This window comes from Lagenorhynchus albirostris, chromosome 5 (assembly GCF_949774975.1).
Source record: "Lagenorhynchus albirostris chromosome 5, mLagAlb1.1, whole genome shotgun sequence".
In the NCBI taxonomy this organism is placed as follows: domain Eukaryota; kingdom Metazoa; phylum Chordata; class Mammalia; order Artiodactyla; family Delphinidae; genus Lagenorhynchus; species Lagenorhynchus albirostris.
Window position 1 is genome coordinate 49,601,302 of NC_083099.1, and position 22,429 is coordinate 49,623,730.

The window sequence follows — 22,429 nt, forward strand, 5'->3', positions numbered from 1 at the left end:
GGGGATTATTTTTCTATGTAATAAAAAGTCTGGAGCTCAGCCATCTGCAGTAGGTGCTTTTCCTCCTTTTCTCTTGTGTGCTGTCCTGTGGTCATAAAATGGTTGCTCACCCTCCAAGCTCACAGCAACCTCACAGCCAGAATAAAACAGAAGGAGAAAAGCGGTGGTGTCCGCTTCAGGAAAGCAAAAACCTTCTCAGGACTCTCTAGGCAACTTCCCCCTCCACCTCAGCCGTCGAGCCATGTGACTGCCCCGCAAGGACTTCTGGGAAGGTGAGCATTTCAGCCCGGCTCATCGCCTCCTGGAACAAAATCTGAGTTCTCTTCGAAGGGAAGAAGGGGGATTGGTTATTGAGGAGACAGTAAGCAGTGTCTGCCCCATGAAAAATATCTGACAGATCAAAGATGTTGGGGAGGAAACAGCTGCCTCAGAAGTACTGCTGGATCAAATGGATTCTAGGGGCTCTGGGCACCACTGTTGATGTGTTGATATTTTGCTGCAAGAGAGGAAGGGAAATGTAGTCTTTGTTCTAAGCAGGCTTGGGCTCAGCTTCAATTCTATTATTATGGAAGAAGGAGAGAATGGCTATTAGGGAACAAGAAAGGGCTCTTCCACAGTCCCTCCACCAGCCCCTGAAACCGAGTACCCCTTGGGAAAGAGTCTGGTGTGCACAGCCGTATACTCTGTCATCTGTTCTAGGCAGGTGCGGGTCTGAGGGCAGTTGCTGACACAGGCTTTGGAATGGAGAGACGGCAGTGGGCACCTGGGGATACTTGAGGATGCTGAGAACATTTGAAGATAATTCAGCCTCCTGGATTGGCCTGGAAAGAGCCATGAAAAGTGCAGGCTAGCTCTTGAGAGTCACCTCCCCCCGGCCCTGTCCGTAGCAAGACACCTCACCTTCCTATTCCTCGTTTTCCTCTTCTTTAAAGGGGAGTAATAACCCGACCACATAGTTTGACGTGATGCATGTCCAGTTCCTGTTTTATGCTATACACTCCATAGACGGCCACTGTTATTATTTTTTATTCAGCAGGTTCTTATTAGTCATCCATTTTATACACATCAGTGTATACATGTCAGCAGCTGTTAGTTGTGATAGGAGCATGATCTGGTCCCCACACCCCCTGCTCTAACTCAGTTCACATCCTCTTCTTCTCAGCTCTACTGACTCACTTGCTATTCCTCTGTCAGAACATGCACTCTCTGGCCAGTGCTGGCTTCTGGCTTTGCTCACAGTGGAATCTTGGCTGAAACACTTCACATCCTGGTGAATCCTGTAGTCCTTCAGGGCTCAGCACACATGTCCCCTTCTCCAGAAATTCCTCTCTGACCTCCCCAGGTTGGGTCAAGCCGCTTCTCAGGCCCTCTAGCAGCCCACACTTATTTCTATCACGGTTCAGTTCTTACTGCACCTTTGGGCGGGCCGTTGCTAAGTTCCTTGCAAGACCACTCAAGCTTTCTGGGAGGTTAAGAAAGGGCCAGCCCACTCCACTTATTGAAGGCTCTTCAGGAAAAGGAGGAGGAGGAAACTGTGCTGGGTTTTTCTTTTCTTGTTTCTTGTTTTTGGCCGCGCCGCTGGGCATGCGGCACTTATTTACCCAACCAGGGATCGAACCTGTGGCCCTTGCAGTAGAAGCGCAGAGTCCTAACCACTGGACTTCCAGGGAATTCCCTGCGCTATATTTTAAATGTTTAAATGATTGGCAAGTCGTAGGTGCTCAACAAATATTTGTTGAATATAACAAATTAGTAATGTTGACACAAAGAAAGGCAATGCAGTATAAGTGTGCTATTTCCAAATATGCAATTTGCGGATTTTTATTTTAAATGTGAATTCATAGTGCATGACAGGTGGTTGTTTATATCAGGTTCTGTCACCCTATGTAAACCCTCATCTGGAGGAAACTGCAATGGCCCCGTGGCGACCCTGCTGAGGAGATGGGAGATCCTTGGGCAGGGCTGGAGGTGGGAGTATCTGAAGGCCCGGCATGCAAAAGGGGGGTCTCATCTTCCACCCTACACCCTCGGGGAATCCCCTGTGCCAGCCTCGACCCAGGCCCCTCGCCCGCGCGCCTGGGTGGCGGCCTGGACGCCTCTCGCCGCCCCGCCCGCAGGCGGCGCCCTCCGGCCAGTCTCCCGCTGGGGTCGCGACGGGGCGTGCGCGCTCAAAGGATTGCATCCGCACTTCCTGGTACCAGCGCGCGGGGCCGTTGCGGGGTTGCTGCGGGGTCCCCGGGGCCGTGCTTTCAGCCCCGGCCTGTCCCCGGTCACCTGGGGCCGGGCGCGGCAGGTGCCCGGCGGCGACCTCGCTGCAGGTCTGGTCGGGCGCCCAGCGCCGCGGACGCGGAGCGCGAGCCGGGAGCCGGGAGCCGCCGCGCCTCGGGTGAGTTGCGGGGACTCGCGCCTGGCGTCTCGCAGCTGCTTCCCTCCTCACCCGGGGCTCCAGGGTGGGGAGGCCGACGGCACCGCGCCGCTCCCCGCTTCCCTGGCTGTGCTCTGCGCGTCGGGGAGGGAGAGGAATTTCACTCCCGGGGATTCAGGGGCTGGGGTTCTTTATTACTTAAGAGATCCTGGAGTGGGTGGTGGCCCTGGACTGAAAGCCGAGGACGCCGCGCTCCGGCTGGGGGTGATCGGCTGGGGGGTGATCGTAGCCTTCGCGCCACGGGTCCGCCCCGGGTTTGGACCCGGGGATGGGGTGCAGGGATGGAACCGGTGGCCTAGGTTGGGTGTATACTCACATCCAGCTCGTACCCCCTTTCCAGGGGAGAGAGCTATTAAACATTGTAAAACATCAGTGTGTGCAACTTTCCTTCCTGAAACACACAGGTGGGCATATAGTCACGGGCACACATGCTCGTGTATTCGTTGGGGCGGACTTTGCGTCCCCTCTCTTGGCCCTCGGGCGTTGGGGACGGTGCCCCCGCGAACGCCGGGCATTGGGATTAAGCCCTGGGGCTTTTCAGGTTGGTTGTTCTCTGAGACCGTGGCGTTCTGGATGGTTCCTCTGTGCCCAGCCTGGATGGCTCAAAATTCTCTCTAAATAACTTGGGACCGCCCCCCGGAATTTGTTGGCTCAGTGAAACTCCTCTTTTCACCTGGGCAGGTGGTCTCGGGAGGTGGCAGCGCGGTCCCCCGCCCCCCGCATTCCGGAAGCGGCCGCGAGGACCCGGCTTGCGGAGGAAGGTCCAGCTGGGAGGAAACGCACTTGCTTCGCACCATTGCTCTGCTTGTGCAAATAACTCGTGTAAGGGCCGGGGCGGGGGGTCGTTCAAACCCCGGAGATAAATCCACCACAGACCAGAATTGCAAAGGACACTTGAGTGAGTGTTTGGATCTCAGAATTGTTCATGGCTTCAGGTCAGATCAATTTCGTTTGTGCTTTTCAGGTTACTTTTAAACTTCTTTAACTATGAAACGACTAATTAACATACACGTTTTTTCTTGACAGCCCCTAAGACTGGAGTTTCTTTGTGGTATCTCTAGAATAGAATTGCTGGGAATTGCAGGTGAGGATCAGCCTGGCTGCTATGAGAATCATAGGGATGGAAGGAACCTGTGGTTTAAAGACTAAGAGACAGAAGGCGGCAATGCTACGTGTAAACCTTGGTTGGGTCCTGATTTGATGAAAATAGTTTTTTTTAAAAATTGTGCCAATAGAGGAAATTTGTACTGGCTGGTTTTTAGTATTAAGAATATTAGTTTTGTTTAGTTACTTTTGGTAACGGTATCATGATTAGGGTTGTTTTTAAACCCTTATCTGTTAGAAATACATTCTAAACTTGAAATATAGGTTGAGGATTTGCTTCAAAATAAGCCAGTTTTGGGGAGGGCTGCTAGCGGAGAAGTGAGGGGGAACAAGGTGAAGGGAGATTGGCCATGAATTGTTAATAGTTGAAGATGGATGAATGGTGGGGGTACGGACTGCCTTGTACTCTTGACTCTGCTTTTGTATGTTTGGCATTTTCCTTTCAACGTAACACCACCTGTGGAGGTTTTTTGCAGAAGGTAGATTTGGAAGGTAACACTAGTGGTTCTAGATTCAAAGCCTTCCACAGATCCTCACTCTTTGTTAGCTGGGTATAAAGGCTGCCTCTGCAGACTCATAACAAGTCTTTTTCTCCCTCCCAGGGGTGCCGCTTTATTTTGTTGCGAAGGCATAGAGTATTTGCTGAGTGTGACAAAGCTGAGAGGATCAAGTTGATGCAGGTGGATGCTGGGTCAGCTTTTTTTTTATACAAAGGGTATTAGCGAGCATAAGGGTTGAGTTGTCTCCAAATGGACAGGTTGTATAAAATGTGTTAGCAATTTTTCTGAACTGCCCAAATCCTTTCTAAGTTATGCTCATCAAAAAACAGAGCTCAGAGTAGTGAACACTCCCGTACACACTTAGGTTTTGTGTACACTTTTGGAAGCACTGTATACATCAGTACAAAGTCAACATTATGAAAACGAATCACAAGGTGAGTGGAGCTCTACTTATTACCCGAGAGAGATCTTATCTGTGTGTGTGGCCTGTTTCCTGTCCTTACCTTGTTTGCTTCAGGTATCATGCAGTGTAAATATTTAGCAAAGAACTGGCTCCTGAAATTTCTGTGTATTCTTTTCCAAGAACCTTGCTTTCAAGAGGAGGGACATGGGAAGTTGTATCTATGTATTCATCCAACTTGCTTATTTTTGGCCCCTCTGGATTTATCATATAATTCCTACTCATTCTATCATGCCTGATTAATAATTTGGAAAAGTGATGATCTTATGAGGGAGCTATTAAAGTTCAATAGAGGGAGGAAAGGGAGGCATATAGTCCCGCAAGATAAACCCACATTTCTTAGTAGATATCGTGGAACTGATTTTAATGCCTCCTTGCTTTTAAGAGAAAACAACGCAAGTAAATGATATCAGTGATAGCTGAAAGTTGAAGTGTTAGATGAATGCCCTCAGCCTAGACCTTGCCCGTGTAGATTCACTAGAATAAAAGAGGTTGTAAAGATGCTTTAAGTCAGATTCAGTTGAGGAAATGCCAGAGCATGTCCCAGTTTCCTCGTAGTGCGTGGGAAAATGAGAGAACCAACCAAAATCCCCTTACTGTTGGGAAATATCCTAGTGAATTCATGATGGTACTTAAGTGAAATTGTTTGGCTTGTGACAGTTTTCTTTGTGTGAATCAAAGAAATACGCAACTGTTAAGTGACTTTATTTTCGACCTCAGTTCTCTGAGACAAGAACATGGAGAGAGAAAAGAAACTTGCCAGGTTCTTAAGTGAACAGGCAGTGACCTCATGTACGCTCTCCTCTGTGAGAGGATGGTAGATTTGGGCGGACTCTGGAGAGTTGATTGTTAATCGCCATTTTAAGGAATTACCACAAATGTGATACCATCTTCTCCCACATCATGCTATGGAAGGGTATAAACACATTAGAAAAGCAAATTACATACTGCTTTGTTGGCCTAGAAACAAGAGGAAAGGGTGTTGGCAATCCACTCAATAATCCTCTTCTAATTTGTAAGCACTCAGCTCTCATCTACATCACTTCATCCCATCCTGTGAAGTTCAGCAGCGGTGCTGGAGGATTATTGTAGTTTTTAGCAGATGAGAAATTTGAAAATCTAGAGAACCGAAGGCTTGCCAGGTGGTTTCTTTGGAGATATGGGGGAAGGAAATTTAACATTCATTAAGAGTTCAAGTCATCTTCACACACGTTTTTAATTCTCACAAAGCTCTCTAAATTGGGTATTTTCAACCCATTTTGTGGATGAAATTGTAGCTAAGAGAGGTTCGTAGTTCACTTGAGGTCTGGCAGCTGGTAAAAATAGAGCCAGGATTCAAATTCAGATCTGTTGGACCTTAGAGTTTACGTTATTTCCAGCCTCTTTCTGGTCCAAACTCTAGCAGACAGCAGAGCTACCATACCCAAGAATTTTTTTTTTTTTTTTTTTTTTTCTGGTACGCGGGCCTCTCACTGTTGTGGCCTCTCCCGTTGCGGTGCACAGGCTCCGGACGCGCAGGCTCAGTGGCCATGGCTCACAGGCCCAGCCGCTCCGCGGCATGTGGGATCTTCCCGGACCCGGGCACGAACCCGTGTCCCCTGCATCAGCAGGCGGACTCTCAACCACTGCGCCACCAGGGAAGCCCAAGGCAAGCTATCTTTTTTGCCACACTCAACTGCCCTGGTTACAAACTGGGGCCGTGTGCCACATCCAGCTGACAAGGATGTTTTATCAGGCCAGCGCAGAGTTTGGGAAAATCAAAAACAAAGCTGAGCCAATGTTGACAATTGGGAGGTTTCAAATATTCTGCCCCCAAGAATTCCTGAAGGCGGTACTGGAGCAGCCTTCTCTCTAGAGAAGGGTAGTGTACTCCGTTTCCCCCTGGTCTCCACCACTCCCTATCGTGGTCCCCATCCTTGAGCCCAGGGACCATCGCACTTGCACTGTTGTTTCTTACAGTAAGAGTTCTTCCTACGTGTGCATCTACCCAATATGGAATAACCCAAGAGAGCTTGAGGGCTCTTGTCCCAAGAAAAAGGGAAAGAGCATATTCCTTTGAGAGAATGAACACTCTTGTGTTTACTCTGCAGTGATTCTGTGACAGAAAATACAAGGTATGTCATCATTTTTCTCACACCCTGTCTGTGTTACTCATTTACATAGAACTTTAGAGCTTACTACCCCTGCAATACAATAAAAATGGAGTACATGTGTGGGCACGCTGCAGCAGAGAAAAGGAGGGCCTCCCAAACCCCAAACTACTGACTCTTTGTGAGCAGGAAGATGGGTCTTGTGCACCTGGGGGGGTTCCCCGGGGTGTCCTGTAGGGGTGGGCCACCAAGAAGCCCTCTGTCTTTAAGCAGCCTGACTTTGGGATCCAGAGGGATCCTGAGATTGTGCCCTGGCTCTCTGCTCTGAGGGCCCCAGAAAGTAATTCCCTCCCCCTCCTCTGCCCACCCCTCTCCAGCTGGTGACAGATCTGTCCTGCACACCACTGAGGCATGGCCCCATCGGAAAGCTCCGCAGGCAGGAGGAACTGAGGCGCCCTAGTCCAGCCTTTGAGAGGTTTCTGGGGTGCAAGTCCAAGAGTGGCCTGATTCCTCATCTTGAAACTTTCGCTCAAGGGTCGTGGGACAGATGTTCCCGCCTCTGTCTGTATGTGGAGTTTCGTTGCAGGGGAGGCTGCTGTTTAGATCTTTGTTTCCTCTCCCTGAGTTCCGCGTACTCGTGGCTGTTGCGTGGAGGTGTGGGCATGGTGAGGCCGAAGTGCTGAGAAGGAAGTACAGATGGAACCTTGCCGTGCGGTTTTGAGGAAACGTCAGGTGTTGTTTTATGACCTTTGTCACTAGAGCTGTGAGTCTAGGTGTGTGCGTACCCCAGTGTGAGAAGAAACGTGGGACGGGGGGCGCTGCAGGCGGGCTGCCTTGTGTGGTTGGAAGAAGGACATTAGAGGCTGAGGGCTTTCCTAAGTGCCAGGCTGGCGGGTTGATCGGAACCTTTCTGGGGAGCTCTGGGCGTGTTCTCAGGTAGGTGATTACTACTCCCTGGTCAAACACACGGCCTGCAAGGAGACTAGGTTGATGACCGGCCTCAGCAAACACAGGTGAAGCGTGGCGCCCCCGAGTGTGGACTCTCGCCAGGTGGCTGATGTCTCCCTGGTTCTCCCACCACCTTGCTGTGTGACCTTGACCTTGACCTATTTTTCTAACCACTCTGCCCTTCGGTTTTCTCCTGTGTAAAATGGAAGTACTGAGCACACCTACCTCACAGGGCTGCGAGGATGAAGCGGCGCATGGAGGGCCCGGCGTGGAGTAGGGGTTCCCTGAGCGCTGGCTGTCGCTGTCGCTGGAGCCCCGCCTTCCTTCGCTTTGGCCTTTATTCGGGGGATTTCCCTCCGAGAATTTTAGAAGGCAGGCTGCAGGGTGGACACGCTTTCCAGCTCTGACCTCCCTGTTTTCAGAGGCCGCCTGGCCTGCCTCGTGGCCTGAGGAAATGTCCTCCGTGACAGATGTCAGCAGGGGGTTTGGCGGGGCAGCTTTGGAACTGATGACGAGAACGGGGCCGGGAACTGGGGCTGTGGCCCTGTGGTCTGGGGATTGAGATGCACTGTGCCTCTGGAAAGGAGATGGGTCCCCCCGCCGGCCCCTGGTGGGGGAGGAGCGGACTGCGTAGATGGGGCAGATGCCTCTGCCGCGGCGGCGGGGCTCCGGCCACCTGAGTCCCCTCCAGCGCCTCTTCCGTCAGCTGGGGACGTGCCCTCCTCACAGGAATGCTGGGAGCAGCTAACAAATACGAAGTCCTGACCCAGGCCCCGTGAAGTACTGGGTCCGACCTGCCCTTTGGTGGCGAAGTCAAAGACCGGGTACCCCAGGGGGTTTACTTTTAACTTGGAGAAATAATAGAGGTGCTGTTAACCTGCACTGGCGGAGCATTTTGTAGTTTTCAAAGGGCTATCCAATTTGATCTTTGACCAGTGCTGCGGGCTTATTTGTTTGCATTTGTTTCTCTTGCCTGTTGCTCTCTGTCAGGAGAGGTACACAAGTGAACTCAGGTTCAGGCCAGAGGGGAGCCCAGAAGTGGGAACGGAGGAGTGGGCTGTGCGTTCTACTTTATCAGAGAAGGTAACCCGTGTTCGTATTCCTTATGCCCTTAAGGAGTCACAGGGAGTGATGACGTCTGGGGAGGGGAAGGGGGAGATTGAGAGCTGAGGTGTTCTCAGGAAGCTGAAAGCATCCCTTGTGTCCAGGGAGGCTGAACGGAGGGGTAGCCCGTCCCCCCCCAGAGTCCCCTGCCAGCAGCCGAGGCAGAGGTCGCCCGGTTGATAGCTCCTGCCCAGACCCATTCATGGAGGTACCAGTGGGGCTCAGGGGGAGGCGGGGCTCTGGGCTGCTGGGCTCCCTCCTCCTCCTGCCCAGGTCCGGACCTTCATGGAACTGTTACCTTTCTCCTCCTTTTTTTCTCCTCCGCCGCTCCCAGCCAGGTGTTCCAGTGAGATGCTGCACAGCCTCCACGGCCCTCCCCACCCCAGCTAACAGCCCACAGAGCTGCTCCCTTCTGACCGTTCTGCAGGGATTTTCCTCCACAGCCCCTGCCATTTCCCATTGGTATCCTTGCCCCTGCTGCCTGCTGATTCTGTGTGTCCTGCAGACCAGCAGCAACGGGAGCTTGTTAGAAGTGCAGAATCTCAGACCCACCCCAGACACAGTGAATCAGAATCCAGCTTTTACCAAGATCCACATTCAAGCTTGAGAAGTATTGGTCTACAAGGCCATGACCTTACCAACCACAGGTGGCCTGGCATTAATTACCTCTGATCTGTGTATATTCGTACATTTTCCAGGTTTACCCAATATGGGAATAATGCTGTATGTACCACTGGTTTTCAGCCTCCCATCCCCTACCATTAGAGTGTCTGAGGATAACAGCTCACGCCTCTCGGTTACGCTGATTCTCAGGGATCAGCAGAACCTCTGGAAGGCATGAGGAATTCCATTACAGTATCGCCCCCCACCCCCCGTGAGAAACCCTGGTATATACAGCTTTTATCTCAGTTCTGTCATCTTACATTGTATTGTCAGCATTTTCTCGTACTTTAATCTTTCTGAAGAGCTTGTCTTTCATGGCTACAGATAGTAGTCCATCTCATGACTGTCATAAATCATTTGACTACTTCCTTATTGTGAGGCATTTGAATTGCTCTGATCCTTTTGGGGTGGGAGAGTGTTCTGTAGGCTATTGTAAGTATGCTGAAGTGAGCTGCTCAGGCCGTAATTACTTCCTTCAGCTCTGATTATTCCCTTATGGTGAATTCCGGAGTGGAGATACTGAATCAAGAGGCATGAACATTCTAAACACTCTTTAAAATGCAGGAGGAGTATAGGAAGTACCCTGACAGATACCCTCCCGGGCACTGGGTAGTGTGGTCTGTAGACAGATTCTCTGGGGAGCAGCAATCACTCCTTGTTCATCATCACACACGTCAAGGCCCAGCTTACAGCAGATTCTGAGGTGTGACTCCCAAGGGGGTTGGCGAGTGGGAGGGAAGTTACCTGAACGGTGGGGGTGGGTAGCTAGCTGCCTGTGATGGTGGCATTTCTTCCTCCTGGCCTGAATCCTGAGTCCACTCACCAGGCAGCAGCTTCCTTCAGGGTGTGTCTGCACGTTTTAGCTTGCCTTCCAGTGGCAGGCGCAGGCAGGACGGGGAGTTTGTGGAGGCCTGAAATGACAGCCTCACTTACTAGTCCTGAATCTGCAGTTCCCGACTGGCACCAAACTTGTTTTTGCTTCATAAGTCTGTGACCGTTAGGTTTGTAACACTTTTTCCTCCCTCGAGCAGACCAGGAAACTCATGTTAAGTAAATTGTATTCTGAAAGGTACACTCAGATTCTGTCATGAAGAAGAAGTGATATATCAACATTGTATTTGTGATTGAGTCATGGTTTGAACTTGGTTGCCAGGAATATATTTTTGGCCCTCTATAAATATGTTTGGAGTAAATGAGCGAATGAATATGCACAGAATGAATGAGTTTGATTATGTTAAATAACATACATATATTAGATATATTTGTGTGTCTCACATGACATAATTAAAACATTTTAAACTGAATATTAACTCATTAGCCATTCATTTATATTAACTATTTGACATGTTATGACTTCCAAATAGACACACACACACACTATACTTGCTGGAAATAAGTGTGGTTGATTCAGAGGTTGTCTATAGCAAACACCAGACTCTTTTATGAATGGAATACAGTGTACAATAGGAAAACAAAAGTGGCTTCTTTTGTCAGCATGTTTTTGAGATTCATGCATGTTGTGTATTTCAGTAGTTTGTTCTTTTTTATTAATAGCTAATATTCCACTCTTGGATTATACAACCATTCATTTGTCCATTCTGCCTGGAAGACCATTTGGGTTGTTTTCAGTTTGGGGCTTTTATGAAGGAAACTGCTGTGACCATTCTTTTACAAGTCCTTTTATAAAAACACAGTTTTCTTGAGGTGCAATTTACATGCCATAAAATCCACCCATTGTAAGTGTACGATTCTATGATTTTTATAGATTTGTACAGCCATCACCACAATCTAAGTTTTGAACATTTCTATCACCCCCAAAGTTCCCTCATGCCAGCTTAAGTCCCCACTCCTAAGCCCAGGCAGCCACTGACCTACTTCCTGTCTCTTGCCTTTTCTGGATATTTCCTATAAATGGAATCCAGAATATGTAGGATTTTTGTGTCTAGCTTCTTGCACTTGGCATAATATTTTTGAAGTTCATCCATTTGCAGCATGTGTCAGTAGCTTGTTCCTTTGTATTGTGGAATAGTTCAGTTTTACGGATGTAACCACATTTCATTTATTTCTTCGCTAGTTGATGGACATTTGAATTGTTTCTGGGTTTTGGCTGTTATAAATAATGTTTCTGTGCACATTCATGTACAGGTGTGTGTGGGCCTATATTTTTATTTCTCTTGGGTAGATTCTTAGGAGTGTAATTACCAGATTATATAGTAAGTTTATCTTTTTAAGAAACTGGTAAACTGTTTTCCAAAAGTGGCTGTAGTGTCCCACCAACAATGTATGATGGTTTTGATTTCTCCACATTCTTGCCAACACTCAATATTGTTAGTTTTTTTAATTATAGCCATCCTAATGGCTGTATGAGTGTATCTTATTACAGTTTATGTGTTTTTTGGTTTGGTTTTTTTTTTTGGCCACGCCACTTTCGGGATTAGTTCCCTGACCGGGGATTGAACCCCTGCCCCCTGCAGTGGAAGTTCGGAGTCCTAACCACTGGACCACCAGGGAATTCCCTTATAACAGTTTAAATTTACATTTCTCTAATGACTAATGATGATTAGCACCTTTCCACGTGCTTATTATTATTAGTCATTTGTATATCTGCTTTGCTGAAATATCTAGTTAAATCTTTTGCCCTTTTTTTTTTTTTTGGTATGCGGGCCTCTCACTGTTGTGGCCTCTCCCATTGCAGAGCACAGGCTCCGGACGCGCAGGCTCAGCGGCCATGGCTCACGGGCCTAGCCGCTTCGCAGCATGTGGGATCTTCCCAGACCGGGCCACGAACCTGTGTCCCTTGCATCGGAAGGCAGACTCCCAACCACTGCGCCACCAGGGAAGCCCTGCTCATTTTTTTAATTGGGTTGTCACCATTGTCATATGGAGTTTCAAAAAAATTTTAATATTCTATAAAATATTCAAATAAAAATAATTGAAGTAAAATATTCAAATATTTTTTTAAATTCTAGAGGCAAGGGCTTTATCAGATATATGACATGCAAATATTTTCTATGAATCTTTGACTTATATTTTTATTTTCTTAATGGCACCTTTTAAAGAAAAAAGTTTTAAATTTTGATGAAGTCTGAGATATCAATTTCTTTTCTTTTATGGTTTGCACTTCTAATTACATATCTAAGAAATATTTCCTAACTGTGTACAAGCCTTTTTTTAAATAGATGTTATCTTTTAGAGCAATTTTAGATTGCAACAAAATTGAGCAGAAGGTACAGTTTCCCGAAGAGATTTCTCATATATTTCCTGTGTCCACATATGCATAGCCTCCCCTATTATCAGCATCCCCAATCAGTGACACATTTGTTATAGTCGTTGACCTTACATTGACGCATCGTAATCACCCAAAGTCCAAAGTTTACATTACAGTTCTCTCTTGATGGTGTACATTCTGTGGGATTGGACAAATGTATAGTGACATGTATTCACCATTACAGTAGCATACAGAGTAATACTAAAAATCCTCTGTGCTCTGTCTGTTCATCCCTTCCTCCCCTCTAACCCTTGGCAACTACTCATCTTTTTACTGTTTCCATAGTTTTGCCTTTTCCAGAGTGTCATATAGTTGGATCATACAGTATATAGCTTTTTCAGATTGGCTTCTTTCACCTAGTAAATGCATTTTTTAGGGTTCCTCCATGTCTTTTCATGGCTTGATAGCTTTTTTTTTTTCTTTAATGCTAAGTAATCACAGTTTATCCAGTCACTTTCTGAAGGACATCTTGGTTGCTTCCAACTTTTGGCAATTATCAATAAAGCTGTTATAAAGACTTGTGTATAGGTTTTTGTGTGGATATAAGTTTTAAACTCCTATGGGTAAATACCAAGGAGGGTGATTGCTGGATCGTATGATAAGAATATGTTTAATTTTGTAAGAAACCGCCAATCTAAACTGTCTTCCCAAGTGGCTGTACCATTTTGTATTTCCACTAGCAGTGAGAGTTCCTGTTGTTCCACAAGCTCACTAGCATTTGGTGTTATCATACAGGTCTTTTTGTGGACATGTATTTTAATTTCTCCTGCATAAATACCTAGGAGTGGAAGTACTGGATCATAGGATAGATGTATGTTTAAATGCCAGACTTTTCCAAGGGGTTGTACCATTTTATACTCCTACGTCTTTCCCAATACTTAGTATTGGTCTTTTTACTTGTAGCCATCCTGATGGATGTGAAACTGTATGGCTATGTGCTTTTAATTAGCTTTTTCCTGATGACTAATGATGTTGAGCACCTTTTCACATGCTGTTGACCATATGTTCATTTTCCTTTTGAACTGTCTTTTCAAGTATATTGCCCATTTTTGTTTTGTCTTTTTTTTTTTTTTTGCGGTACACGGGCCTCTCACTGTTGTGGCCTCTCCCGTTGCGGAGCACAGTCTCCAGACGCGCAGGCTCAGCAGGCTCAGCAGCCATGGCTCACGGGCCCAGCTGCTCCACGGCATGTGGGATTTTCCCGGACCGAGGCACGAACCCGTGTCCCCTGCATCGGCAGGCGGACTCTCAACCACTGCGCCACCAGGCAAGCCCTGAGTTGTTTGTCCTTTTACTGTTGATCTGTAGGCATTATAGATAGATAGGTAGGAAGGTAGTTAAGTAGGTAGGTAGATAGATAGATAGATAGATAGATAGTCTGGTAGTCTGAGCACAAATCATTTGTTAGATATATGTGTAGTGAATATTTTCCCCCAGTATATCTCTTGCTTTTTCATTTTCTTATAAGCAAAAGATTTTAATTTTAATGAGTCTACTTTATAATTTTTTCTTTTATGGTTGGTGCTTTTGTGTTTTGCTTAATAATTCTCTACCTACCCCCAGGGCTGCAAGATTTTCTTCTTTGTTATCCTTCTAAATGCTTTAGTCTTAGCTTTTACATTTAGGCCTGTGATCAATCCTGAATTAATTTGTGAGTATGGTGTGAGATGGGATTGAGCTCCTTCTTTTTCATACAGTTATCCATTGAGTGCAGCACCATTTATTGAAAAGACTTTCCTTTCCTCCATTGAATTGCCTTGGTACTTTCTTGTAAATCAAGTGGACTGTCGGAACTCTCTACTCTGTTCTATCTGTTTGTCTGTTCTTAAGCTAGTACCACACTATCTTCAGTTCGGTAGTTTATCAGTCTTGAAATCAGGTAGTGTAAGCCCTTCAACTTTGTTCTTTTTCAAAAATTTTCAACTATTCTGGCCCTTTGCATTTTCTTTCTTTTTTTTAAATTAACTTTTATTGGAGTATAGTTGCTTTACAATGTTGTGTTAGTTTCTCCTGTACAGCAAAGTGAATCTTTTGCATTTTTCACGTACACTTTAGAATCAACTTGTCAGTTTCTACCAAAAAGCCTGGTTGGATTTTGATCAGGACAGCATTGAATCTACCAATCTAGAAAGCATTGTCATCTTAACAATATTAATCTTACATAGACATGGTATATCTTGCCATTTATTTAGGTCTTTAGTTTCTCTCAGCAGTGTTGTTGTTGTCTTCTCAGCAGTGTTTTATAGCTTTTAGCATCGATGACTTGTACATTTTAAAAAAAAAATTATTTACTTACTTATTTTGGCTGCTCCAGGTCTTAGTTGGACCTTAGTGCGGACTCTTAGTTGCAGCATGCGGACTCTTAGTTGCGGCATGCAGGCTTCTTAGTTGCAGCATGAATGTGGGATCTAGTTCCCTGACCAGAGATTGAACCCGGGCCCCCTGCATTGGAAGTGCAGAGTCTTACCCACTGGACCACCAGGGAAGTCCCTGATGATTTGTACACATTTTAAAAGATTTATTCCTATGTATTTTATATTTTAAAGTCTACTGTAAATGGCAATTTTTACATTTTCAAATTTTGTTTTATATATATGCTATATATATATATACACACATACATATATATGTGTGTGTGTGTGTGTGTGTATATATATATATATATATATATAATTTAAAAAATTGATCTGCAACCTTAGTAAAGTAACTTAGTAACTCCAGTAAGTTTTGGGTAGATGCCTTAGCATTTTCTGTATGTATAAACATCATCTGCAAAGAGTTTTACTTTATTCTTTCTAATCTCTATGCCTTTTTTTTTCCTTGCCTTGTTCCTTTAAGGGAAAAGTGGTCAGTTTCTCACAGTTAAGTATGATGATAGCTGTAGATTTTTTTATAGATGTCCTTTATCAGGTTGAGGAAATTTCCCTCGATTCCTACTTTGCTGAGAGGTTTTTATCATGAATGGATGTTGAATTTTGTCAAAAACTTTTTTCTGCATTTCTCAAGATGATCATATCGTTTGTTTTCCTTTATTCTGTTCATGTGAATGTGTCTCTTTTTCATCTTTTGGCACTTTTTCATTATATCAAATTAGGGAAAAGACCACTGTTACTACTTCTGACACTCGAACATCTTGGCATTATTCACTGAATGTAGGTTCAGGAGCATGATTTAGACAGTTTGAATCTGATCATCTCCATAAAATACTTTATAAACTAAAAAGCACCATATATATTTAGGTAGAATTATTTGACTTAAGGGGCCTACCTGTCCCCCAAAACTTCTCTTAATCTCTGAAACTTCTGCTGTTCGTCTCATGCCTAAAAAAATCAGTATGAAAATAACAGAACTGTACACAATGAGATTTTGACCTTAAAAGGTCTTACTTCCTACTTTCTGAGCTTGGGAGACCTAACTTATGGATATGACAAAGTCCTTCCATTTAAGTGTCCAGTAATATTTATCAAAAAAGAAATTCTCAAAAAAATCTGTATACTTGTTGCCTATGTCCCAATTCTTCATTGACCTGAAAATCCTGGGGGACTAAGAAGTCTATGGTCCTTGGTCTAAACACTGGAGAAATCAATGACTTAAAAGGAATTTCAGATGATTTGGGGTGGAGCTATCACCCTCCCAGACTTCAGACTATACTACAAAGTTACAGTAATCAAAACAGCATGGTAGTGGCACAAAAACAGACACATAGATTAGTGGAACAGAATAGAAAGCCCAGAAATAAACCCACACACCTATGGTCAATTAATCTATGACAAAGTAGGCAAAAATATACAATGGAGAAAAGACAGTCTCTTCAATAAGTGGTGCTGGGAAAACTGGACAGCTACATGTAAAACAATGAGATTAGAATATTTCCTCTCACCATATACAAAAGTAAACTTAAAATGGATTAAAGACCTAAATGTAAGACCTGAAACCGTAAAACTCCTGGAAGAGAACATTGGCAGAACATTCTTTGATATAAACTGTAGAAATACTTTTTTTGGATCTGTCTCCGAAGGCAAAGGAATAAAAGCAGAAATAAACAAATGGGGCCTAATTAAACCTAAAAACTTTTGCACAGCAAAGGAAACCATCCACAAAACAAAAAGACAACTTACTGAATGGGAGAAAGTATTTGCAAATGATATGGCTGACAAGGGGTTAATATCCAAAATAAAGAGCTCATACAACTCAATATCCAAAAACAAACAATCAAACCCAATCAAAAATGGGCAGAACACTTGAATAGAAATTTTTCCAAAGAAGACATACAGATGGCTCAACATCACTAATTTTTACAGAAATGCAAATCAAAACCACAATGAGATATCACCTCACACCTGGCAGAATGGCTATCGTCAAAAAGAACACAAATAACAAATGTTGGCAAGGGTGTGGAGAAAAGGGAACCCTTGTACACTTTTGGTGGGAATGTAAATTGGTGCCACCATTATGGAGAAAAGTATGGAGGTTCCTCAAAAAACTAAAAGTAGAGCTACCATATGATCCAGCAGTTCCACTCCTGGGTTTATATGTGAAAAAAACCAAAAACATGAATTCAAAAAGATACATGCAACCCAGTGTTCATAGCAGCACTATTTACAATAGCCAAGATATGGAAGCAACCCAAGTATCCATCAGCAGATGAACGGATAAAGAAGATATAGTCTATGTATACAATGGAATATTACTCAGCCATAAAAAAGAATGAAATTCTGCCATTTGTAGCAATGTGGATGGACCTAGTGAAATAAGGTGCTTAGTGAAATAAGTCAGAGAAAGACAAATACTATATGATATGATGTATATGTGGAATCTAAAAAATAAAACAAACAAATGTATACACCAAAACAGAAACACATTCACAGATTAAAAAAACAAACTAGTGCTTACCAGTAGGGAGAGGGAAGGAGGGAGGGGCAAGATAGGGGTATGGGATTAAGAGACACAAACTACTATGTATAAAATAGATAAGCAACAAGGATATATTGATAGCACTGGGAATTACAGCCATTGTCTTGTAATAACTTTTAATGGAGAATAATCTAAAAATACTGAATCACTGTGCCATACACCTGAAACCAGTATAATATTGTAAATAAACTATAATAAAAATAATGAAATTAATCAATATAAGGAGATGTGTATGTTATATTTTCTGAATCCTGAGAGAATGGAAAAAACAGGTGGGTGTTTAAGGTAGTAGTGCAAGCTGGCATAGGTCTGGGATGCTGTTGTCGATGACTTATAGGACAGCTTGACCCTGGTTGACTGGGGAGGCTATCCCAGGTTGTGTGAAGTTGAAAAAAGGATCTCCCTTAGGTGATTGGCCTGGTTCACTTTCTCAGCAATGACCAACAGACCCATAGTTTTAGAAACTATGGACAACTGAACTTGAGCAGTGTCGTCATCTCTCTGATTGTTGAGTCATCCCAGGAGCCATGTTCAGTAGCTTGGGACTGCCAGTGAGGTCTCATTGAGCAGGGGTTTCTGATTGGTACTTTCCAGATCACTGTATGCTTAAACCCCTTCCTTTGCTTGAGAGCAGGACTAAAGTTGATGATAATCATTGAGAACTAGGAAGCAGTCTCTAGTTCAAATGTCCTTTGAGGACTAAACCTCTATAAACACGTTTACTAAGCAGTTGTCCCATATGTATTTGGACATTTCTGGTGGTGGTGCAAACACTAGCTCCCAAACTAACATGTCCTCCTTTTGAAGAATTCCCAATCTGGTAACCCTTTAACTATTACTCTTGTGAATCCCTTTCCCCTATGTGTTGACTTCTTTAGGTATATTCCTATTTATTGCTATCTTTCTTAAAATTTGGTGGCAAAAGCAATTAATTCAAGGTATGGAACTCCCTTCTCCTTAATTCTGAACACTGTACTTGTATTAATCTGTGTGTTCACACCAAAATGATGAAGAGATGAATATATATGTGTGGAATTTGCAATAAATAAGATACAGTCACACTGGGAGGGAGGGATACGTGAAAATATACATCACCAGAATATTAATTTATAAGCGAACCTAGGGCATTGGGTAAAAATTAATGATAGCTGTATGGAAAACCAAATCTCATCAACGTAACCTAATTTTTTCAAGAACATAGTAAGGATCTGGAGGAAACAGGGCACATATGTCTTGACTTTCTCATGCTGTTGATTTAATTGTGAATAACATAATCAGCAACAACCCAGGGAAACATAGTTTAGCTTATATGATACCAGTCAGATGGTGGGAAGGTCAGAGACATCAAGGATATGGTGCTGGTGCAGGATAGCGCTTACCAGTTAACCCTTCAGAGGTCAGTCTGGGACCCAGTCCCATTAAATAAACTTTATGACTACTGATGTATTGTGTATATACTTGTGTGCCAGAATACTGGAAACAGAAGTCGAAATAACCTGGATAAATTAGGTACTTAACAAACTGGACAATGTCAAATGAAGGCTAATTTTGTAAGCAGGAAGTTCAGATCGGAGAATGATTGGCTCTGTGCCTAGTCTGGCAGAACAAGCCCCTGGGCCGTGATGAATCACAAGGTAGCTGAGCCATCAATGACTATAATACGAGTATGTGCACAGTACCACATCTCGTAAGCCAGTGCTCTGGCTAAGGATACTTTTAGGAGGCTGAGAAGTAGGCAAAACATACAGTGAAGGCTTACAGTGGATAAAAATTTTGAAATAGAAGCAGAAACATAAATGCAGCAAGATGGGAGGGATATGAAAAAGAAGCAATTAGAAGTATTTTGTATTAAGTAGGATAGGCTAAAATGCTGTAAAAATAGGTAAAAAATACAGTGGCTCAAATTCAGTACAAGTTTATTGCTGTCATATAACAGTCCTGGGCGGATATTTCAGGTCACTGGGGGTCTCTCTATACTCAGGGACCCGGCTGATGGTAGCCCGGCTGCCTTCACCATGTGTCCTGCAGAGTTGCTCTGGTTGCCCGTAGGAAGGCGGAATGAGCTTTGCCCAGAAAGGGCTACTATCATGTCTGCTCACATCCCATTGGCTAGAAGTCAGTCATGTGACCATACCTCACTGCAAGGGAGACTGGGAAATATAGGTCCCCTGTGGGCTTCAGGAAGAGAAGAGAGCGCAGGTTTTGAAAACTACTAACCGTTTCTGCCATACCTCTAAGAAACAGCAGTTGACAACAGATTTCTCATTAACAATAACATTTAGAATACAAAAGAGTACATACCTTCAACTTAGAATTTAATACTAGTTAAACCATCATTCAAGAATGGTCAGCAGTCCCTATGGAGGAGAATTTGGCAATATATGGCTATGTAAAGATGGAGGCAGAGACAGGTGTTATGCTGTCACAAGCCAAGGAATGCCAGGAGCCTTCAGAAGCTGGAAAAAGCAAGGAAGCATGCTCCTCTAGAGCCTTCAAAGGGAGCATGGCTCTGTTGAGACCTTGATTTCAGACTTCTGGGCTCCAGAACTGTGAGAAAATTAATTTCTTTTCTTTTGACTACCCGGTGGTAATTTGTTATGGCAGCACTAGGGAACTAATACATCTACCTAGGACCACAACGATTTTCTCCTGTTTTCTTCCAAAAATTTCAGTTTCACTTTTACATTTAGCCTTATGATCCATTTTGAGTTTACTTTGTGTATGATGTGAGGTAAGGGTTAAGGTTAATTTTTCCCATATGGATATATGGTTTCCAGCACCATTTTTAGAAAAGACTATCCTTTCCCCCATTAATTACCTTGTACTTTTGTTGAGAATCAATTGACCATAAATATGTGGGTCTACTTCTGGATTCTCTTCTGTTTGATTGATTTATAGGACTATCCTTATGCTAATACCCCCTCTTTATTTCTATACCTTTATAGCAAGTCTTAAAATCAGGTAGTGTAAGTTCACCAACTTTGTTGCTCTTAAAAATTATTTGGGCTCTGCTGGGTTCTTTACATTTCCATATAAATTGTACAATCAGCTTGCCAATTTCAACAAAAAAACTGGCTGCGTCTTAACAATCCATCATATATGTCTCCATGGATTTAGATCTTCTTTAATTTCTGTTTTATTAAATATTTTATTTATTTATTTGTAAGTGTAAAGGATTTTTTTTAAAAATTGTATAAAACAGGCAAAATTATTTAGGTCAATACATTCTGAAGGAATTTCACATGTTGTGATTCCTTCCACTGCCAGTCACTTAGTTCCTCCAAGGTTTGAGTCATAATCTTCAAGATAAGATAGCCCTTTCAAAAAGAACTTTTGCTCAGTCCACAGTTGTCATGTCAGTCAGTCCACAATTCTTCTAGGTCACCTTCTTTGACCTCCCATAGAATATGGACACACTTTAAAAATTCCCCATCTGTAATCTTTGGGATCCAATTTCCTCAAGCAATTTACTTTAGGACCATGTTTAGGGTCAGAGGAGATGGCTCTGACTGGTTCTGAATTTTAGACACCCTCTAAACATGCATTAAGTTGAAATCAGATTACTCCTAAACTATCACACCCTAGAACAGTACATATCATTGGGCTATGCCACTACCTTTTTTTTTTTTTAACATCTTTATTAGAGTATAATTGCTTTACAATGGTGTGTTAGTTTCTGCTGTATAACAAAGTGAATCAGCTATACATATACGTATATCCCCATTTCTCTTGCCTCTCCCTCCCACCCTCCCTATCCCACCCCTCTAGGTGGACACAAAGCACCGAGCTGATCTCCCTGTGCCATGCGGCTGCTTCCCACTAGCTATCTTACATTTAGTAGTGTATATATGTCCATGCCACTCTCACTTTGTCCCAGCTTACCCTTCTGCCTCTCCGTGTCCTCAAGTCCATTCTCTACATCTGCGTGTTTATTCCTGTCCTGCCCCTAGTTCTTCAGAACCTTTTTTTTTTCCTTTTAGATTCCATATATATGTGTTAACATATGGTATTTGTTTTTCTCTTTCTGACTTACTTCACTCTGTATGACAGACTCTGGGTCCATCTACCTCACTACAAATAACTCAATTTTGTTTCTCTTTATGGCTGAGTAATATTCCATTGTATATATGTGCCACATCTTCCTTATCCATTCATCTGTTGATGGACACTTAGGTTGCTTCCATGTCCTGGCTATTGTAAATAGTACTGCAATGAACATTGTGGTACATGACTCTTTCTGAATTATGGTTTTCTCAGGGTATATGCCTGGTAGTGGGATTGCTGGGTCGTATGGTAGTTCTATTTTTAGTTTTTTAAGGAATCTCCATACTGTTCTCCACAGTGGCTGTATCAATTTACATTCCCACCAACAGTGTAGGAGGATTCCCTTTTCTCCACACCCTCTCCAGCATTTATTGTTTGTAGATTTTTTGACGATGGCCATTGTGACCGGTGTGAGGTGATACCTCACTGTAGTTTTGATTTGTATTTCTCTAATGATTAGTGATATTGAGCATCCTTTCATGTGTTTGTTAGCAATCTGTATATCTTATTTGGAGAAATGTCTATTTAGGTCTTCTGCCCATTTTTGGATTGGGTTGTTTGCTTTTTTGATATTGAGCTGCATGAGCTGCTTGTATATTTTGGAGATTAATCCTTTCTCAGTTGCTTCGTTTGCAAATATTTTCTCCCATTCTGAGGGTTGTCTTTTGGTCTTGTTTATGGTTTCCTTTGCTGTGCAAAAGCTTTTAAGTTTCATTAGGTCCCATTTGTTTATTTTTGTTTTTATTTCCATTTCTCTAGGAGGTGGGTCAAAAAGGATCTTGCTGTGATTTATGTAATAGAGTGTTCTGCCTGTTTTCCTCTAAGAGTTTTATAGTGTATGGCCTTACATTTAGGTCTTTAATCCATTTTGAGTTTATTTTTGTGTATGGTGTTAGGGAGTTTTCCAAT

General features: G+C 43.6%; 1 protein-coding gene across 5 annotated transcripts in view; it reads left to right on the forward strand.

Annotated features, from left to right (window-relative positions):
* Positions 1 to 2,130: 2,130 nt before the first annotated feature.
* The window catches only part of GPR160 (G protein-coupled receptor 160), a 31,534-nt gene continuing 11,235 nt past the window's right edge, over positions 2,131 to 22,429 (forward strand). Inside the window, exons 1-3 of one of the 5 annotated variants that reach the window (XM_060149989.1) lie at positions 2,131 to 2,386; positions 3,107 to 3,247; positions 6,449 to 6,603. The gene's annotated coding sequence lies outside the window, so the exon portion shown is untranslated. Of the gene's footprint in view, positions 2,387 to 3,106; positions 3,248 to 4,368; positions 4,464 to 6,448; positions 6,604 to 22,429 lie in introns of those variants that run through there. The other 4 variants (XM_060149988.1, XM_060149987.1, XM_060149992.1 and 1 more) reach the window with 4 other exon arrangements.